Source organism: Abramis brama, assembly GCF_963993115.1.
Source record: "Abramis brama genome assembly, chromosome: 4".
NCBI classification, from domain to species: domain Eukaryota; kingdom Metazoa; phylum Chordata; class Actinopteri; order Cypriniformes; family Leuciscidae; genus Abramis; species Abramis brama.
In genome coordinates, this window is record NC_139966.1 from 2,018,332 (window position 1) to 2,024,790 (window position 6,459).

Below are 6,459 nucleotides of genomic sequence, written 5' to 3' on the forward strand. Positions count from 1 at the left end.
CACCTAGTTAAGGTTTGACAAGGTAAATATCCATTCTTAGACCAAGTTAACAGAATGTTTGAATGTTATATTTACATATTACATATGTGTTCAATGATAAATGTTTTATAGATCGTCTTTCAAGGACGCCTGATAGTTTGTGCGCGCTGGATCTGGGTTGATCACGCGTGAGACACGTGCAAAGACTGGGTATGTGTTGTAACAAAGGTTAATTTTATCTTGTTTCCTTTATTTAAAGCCCAGTGTTCGTGAATGTTAAATGTAATGTCATGCTAAGAACAGGGGATCTCAAAAGCATTTCATGTCTGGTTAAGAGCTATTGAAACTAATTGAATGCTGTTTGAACTGTTTATTATGTCTTTATTTGTAAAGTGAATGCAGATAACTGTGAAGTTTAATGGTAGACTAATGTACTGTTTTTCATTTGACTATTAGCCTCTACCGTATTTCATTTCCGAAATTGTGCTAACTGTTATACAAGTACTTTGTTAGCCGAATGCATTTCATTCTTTGCATTGTATTTCATTTGATTTGACTTAAATTTAACCAATTGTCTTTCATACCAAATTAGTACACCAAGAAATCAAAGACTTTATCATTTAAATTGTATCCCAGCCGGCACATGACCGACCTTCAACGTTGAAAAATGGTTGAAATAATGTCAGTTGTTGTTTTAACGTTGAAACAACGTTGAAATAACGTTTAATGCTAAATGGTTGAAAAAGGTTAACAAAACGCTTCTAAATCAACGTTGAAATATGGTTGAATAATGTCAGTTGTTATATCAACGTTGAAACAATGTTGAAATAACGTTTAATGCTAAATGGTTGAAAAAGGTTAACAAAAACACTTCTAAATCAACGTTGAAATTTTTACAAGATCTGTATGTTGAAACAACGTAATGTTTTCAACAACATACTACAAAAATATCTGCCTTTTAACATATTATTATGATAATTAGCATTTAATGACTTTTTATCATAACAGCTCTTCAATGTATATGTTAAATACAATTATTATCATTATTAACAATAGTTTCACCCTCAAGAGAGCAGTGCAGCAGAAACCTTTTGCCTTATGTGATTTTGTGTGAATTTACCATTTTGTCTGCTTGCCTAACAGTTTACATTGAATTATTACATTTGTATTCACACTGTCATGTCATTTGACCAATTAATTAAATATTAATACAGACTGCACTCAATAGCCTACACCACTATGTTAACTCATGCAAACTATTGTTATTGGTTGTTTCGCCGTTTTACTTTGAGCATGATTGGTTAATCTGTCTGTCTTCCAGGAAACTGTCCAATGAGAATGTGCGCGGCTCTGCCCGCCTATTTTAAGTTTGAAAATACGTCCGTTATTATTACTCTCGGTCGGTGACGGTGAGCTGCTGCTGCTTGCGTTGATTACTCGGTCAGACCTGGATTATTTTATTTTATTTTTCTGCCTGTTGAATTCTTAAATTTTGAGCGAATTTGAGTTGATATGTCAATGAAGAACAAAAGCTGGAATGTGAACGGAGGAAGGGGTCGTACGTGGTCTGTAAAAATACTGGCGATATCAGGTAAGAAAACATTTTTCAGTCCTTAACAAGTCTAACGTTTAGGGACATGGTTAAGTTAACGGTCATAGGTTTACTGCAACCTCATAAAATAAATAAGTTATCTCTGTGTGTGTGTGTGTGTGTGTGTGTGTGTACTGCTTCACCATTAGCGTAGCGATATTAGCATGTATTTCAATGTAAGTTAACTTAATACCATCTGACATTGCTGTGTTTTGCTGTTGGTAACGTTAACTTATGTGTTTAATGTTGTCAGCTAACATTAGTTTAAAAACGCATGAGAGGTAAAAAAAAGTGTGGGAATGCGTAAAGTGGTAAAACCGTCATTTATTCAGTTTACATAACCTCTTCAAACACTGATAACGATATTGAAAATATATTTGTTTACATTTTTTTTTAGATCAAGCAGCATTGGAATAAAATTATTTATCGGGGGAGAACACCCAACAGAAAGATCCATTCACCAACTACAGTAAGTCAATTTTACCCACTGTTCGAAAACCTACACTGGGATTAATAGTATTAAGTATGATTTTCATCTTTAAAGTAAGACATTTAACGTTAGTCTTCTGCTGAAGTGGCTTACTGAAAGTGGATTCATGTCACCTTCATCAGTACTTTCTTTAATCACTGGAAACCATCAAGGGAAAGACCCTCAAAAATAGGATAAATGCGGCTGCAGGTAAAATTATTTGATGGTTTGATTTTGGTGTACCATTTGGCTTTTTTTGTGTGTGTTTCCCTTGCTATGATACACATTTCTGATGGGATTGCCATGCTTTAAGTGTATGTTTACATTTTTAATTATGTAGGCTAATACTAAGTCTCAAAGATGACAACTCAGTTCATGTTGTGTGAATGTTATAATGGCAAACGTTTTTACAATTTAAATCAATTTTTAAGATTGTTTAAAGGAATGGTAAAAAACATAAACAAAAAACCCCCCTGCTTTTTATGGACTTTTCATTGAATAATTTCTTCTTTCCCCCCTTCAGATTCGCAAAGGATCCAGATGATTACTGGCAATTTGGTGGAGGATTATTCTTTAGCTGCTACATTGCACTATCACTTCTGGTACAGATTCATTGGCCTTTTGTGTTATTTTTTTATTTTACTTGATTTAATAAATTACTTTTAATTAGTACAATGTATGGTTAGGATTCTGAATTAAAACAGTGTAATGTTCTCCACAAATATTATCAGAAATATATAATTGTTGAAACAATATAAACCTGCATTGAAAGATATAAAGAACAACAGACCTCAACCCTCTCAGCTCAACACCACAATTTGTTGATTTCTTCATCTGGTTTAAGGATGAAATCATGACCTTATGATTATAGTAACCGTAACTGACACATGGAGTAATAGTAAATTTTTTACAATTCCACCTTGGGGCTCTGAAGAATTTCTTGTGTAAATGTACATCTGAATACATAAAATATGTGTTTTAGAATGGACAGTGTTGTATACTTTGTTTTCTACCCGACAAATTGAACTGTAAAGTGAAAATCTTGTACATGATTTATTTTGTATTCAGTGTTTTTGCTTTTATTTATAGGATAGTAGCAGACAGCGGGCACGAAGTGAAGAGGAAGTGATGGCATCGGAATGGACCTCGAGCTGGGACTCTGTCGGAGCACTGCACAAGGCTGTCACATTTTATTGAGAATTTAAAAACCTTTTTTTTTAACTGTACACTTTAAATATTAAATGTTTAATTTAAGGGTTACTGTAATTGAACAAAAACTGTCTTTAAATATTCCATTTAGATGTTTACTTCTACAGGTTTTTAACATTACTTTGAAAACGCTGCAATTTAAAGTTTGAGATGTTTTTCTTTTTTGTATTTTTAGACTTGTTTTTTCAGAATAAAACTTTTTACAATCTTGAGCATGTGTTAACTCATTATTTAATGTGTTTAATTAAGCCATTGCCGCCAGTCATTTGACAGTTAACACTTTTTATTGTACAGTATGGACAGTTAATCACAAATTCAGTAAGCATTGTCATGACTCATGTTCCACCTGCAAACTAGTTTGTAATTGAATGTACATTATCCCATGATGAACGGTAAGACAGTGAAACAACGTCACAATATCAACGTTGATTCAATTTGCAAAATCGAAAGGTAATTCAACGTTGATTCAACGTCGACAGAAGACCATAACCCGAAAGGTAAGAGTGAAACGACGTCGCGATTTCAACAGTGAATCAACGTTGTTTTTCCGCGGTGAAACGACGTCACAATATCAACGTTGATCCGTTTTGCAAAATCGAAAGGTAATTCACCGTTGATTCAACCATGGTACCTGACGTTGTTTCAACGGTGAATCAACGTTGAAATGCCGGCTGGGATTATTAATATTTATAATTATTTGCTCCTTTCGACCGCTGTCCTTCATAGAGGCAGCAGCCAGAATAAAGCCCCAAAAGTAATTTTTGTATCCCGTGTCGTTTCATTTAACCACTGGTTACACAATGATAAGATCTTTATTCACGCGATCAACAGACTGTCATCTGCTCAGTCAAAGCTCATCATGCTGCAACCTTTCATGTGATGGAATAGATTTAAATATAATGCTTTAAACGATACTTTTCACGATTTGTTAATCTCGATAGCTGTAATAGTAAAAACGTAGTAAAAGTTTTCGAGAGAGTTCATGTAATACTAGCTATTTCATATGCAAGCATGTCAGCCAATCACAGCAGTGGGCGTTTGCACTGCAGTCTCGCAGCAGACACGCCCCTTAAAACAGAGCGTTCAAATCTGAGGCAGAAATCAGGCTTGGAAAAATGGCTTTTATTTATAAATTGACAATTTTTGATGTAAAAATCATACTAACATTATAAGGGCACCCCAGGCAACATTATAAAATAATAAAACAATCCAGTTCATGACCTTCGTTCATCTTCAGAATACAAATTAAGATGTTTAAAAAAATAAAAAAATAAATCTCAGAGATTTATGTCCCTTGATTGATAGCCTTTGTAACTAGCAAGGCCCAGAAAGGTAGTAAAACATCATTAAAGTAATTCTGTGGTGGATAAAGACTTCTGTGGTTTAACCTCCATTTTATGAAGTAATTCAAGTGCTATGTTTGCAGGGGGAAAAAATAACACTTTATTCACAGGGCTTTCTTCTCCAACTTGACAAGAGCATCACAATACATGCATGTTGTGTTGACGTGAGAGATGTTACGTAAACTTGTTTTGGACAGGGTTCTCAAGTCTCACGCATTGGCCGTGAGACACGCAATTCAAGCAGTTCACACGCTCACACGCCACACCGTGTATTTCTCACGCTGAAAAGGCAATGCCAACCAAGTTGTCCTGCAAGCTTTATATATAATGTTGTATAGGGTAGACTGAGTACAGTTGAAACACTTTTTGCGTTTTGATTTTTCACACAAAAATAGATAATGAAAAGAAGTGAATTTCCACATGACATGTCACATGACATTTAATTAGCTTATAGACTAAGATATTATCAATCAATAATACCCACAAGTAGTTTATTTTTTCCACAATTAGCTCATAAAAATAAGGTGCTTTTTGTCTCAACCTTGTCTCAACTGTACCCATATGGGATAACTAACAATTAATTTTAAATATAAAAAATAAAGACAAATAAAGAAAATAACAACTGGGCAACATTTTTGTTTATTCAACCATTTATATGAATTCATTTTATTTAAATTAGCACCAGTTAAAATTTATAAAGCCGGAACAAGATATGTAACAATATTTATTAATAATACACAGTTTAAATATCACCAATATCAAATTTTATTTTCATTTACGTCCTATGCTGGCTAATTACGGCGTTTAACCTGTTATCATAACACTGCACAACTAAACAGTGTGTTTCCTAATACAACTCTATCGGGGGTACAGTAGATACACGTGTGTCTCAACTATCCCCCGCTGGCCACCTCGCACATTTCTCTAGATTTTGCAATTACCTTGCATGACACAATACCATGAAATATGCCAGTTTTTAGGGCACAGAATAACGTTTGTGGTGATACCAGTAACGTTTAACAGTCATATAGGGATAATAAGCTATTCATTGTGGAGAGTGCATGGTGAAGTGAATGTAATATTTTAGAAAAAAAACTTTTCCAGATATTTTCGGATCGGAGATACGTCCACTGTTCAAATTTCCCACAAACAAAGAGGACACTAATACGCATGTGCACAGCAAAAATCATAACTTGTGCTTGCTGCGAACAAGGTGTCTCAACTGTACACAGTCTACCCTACGAGGCGCAGGCACACAGAGTGCAGTTTCCTGCCGCCAGCACGTATCTCAGATTGCGTTCGTTACTAGGCAACATAGATGCGCGAACACACGGAAGTTGATGGAACATTCTCGGCCACCATACGTTCGTTACTAGGTAACCAACAACATTGCGCGAACACACGTCGTGATGGAGAAGGTAAGTTGGAAGAAAGCTCGTCTAACATTTTTAGTCTAGAACATTAAATATATAGCCCATCGTATACATTATTATTGATGCTGTCAAAAACTCTACAACTACTTTGCAACCAGGCCAGAAGCTTTGGCTCAGTTTGGCTAGCTTACGTTATCTGAAACTAAGGGAAATGTTAGTTGGTATGGGAAGGAATGAAGATGTATTTCTTTATTTTATTTTAAATGATATATTATAATGTATTAATAGTCTTTCTAGTTACATTAAGGCTACATGTATTAAAGCAGAGTGCTCTGGGTAATATTTTATATCCTGTCAAAACATACATTAATCATTGCATTTGTATTTGTATTTTTCAAAGATGTCAGGGAAAAAGCAAAAATATATTTTACCATTTGAGATAATAATTAGCATTGTACCAGAGTTTTTATAACTTCAAGAAAATGATAATATTAT

General features: G+C 34.4%; 1 long non-coding RNA gene across 1 annotated transcript; it reads left to right on the plus strand.

Moving 5' to 3' along the window:
• The first annotated feature begins 1,244 nt into the window (after positions 1-1,244).
• On the plus strand, positions 1,245-3,460 carry LOC311081569. Its single transcript, XR_014605917.1, has 5 exons — positions 1,245-1,570; positions 1,968-2,039; positions 2,146-2,249; positions 2,563-2,641; positions 3,129-3,460. It is a non-coding gene; the product is annotated as an uncharacterized lncRNA (long non-coding RNA).
• Positions 3,461-6,459: the final 2,999 nt, after the last annotated feature.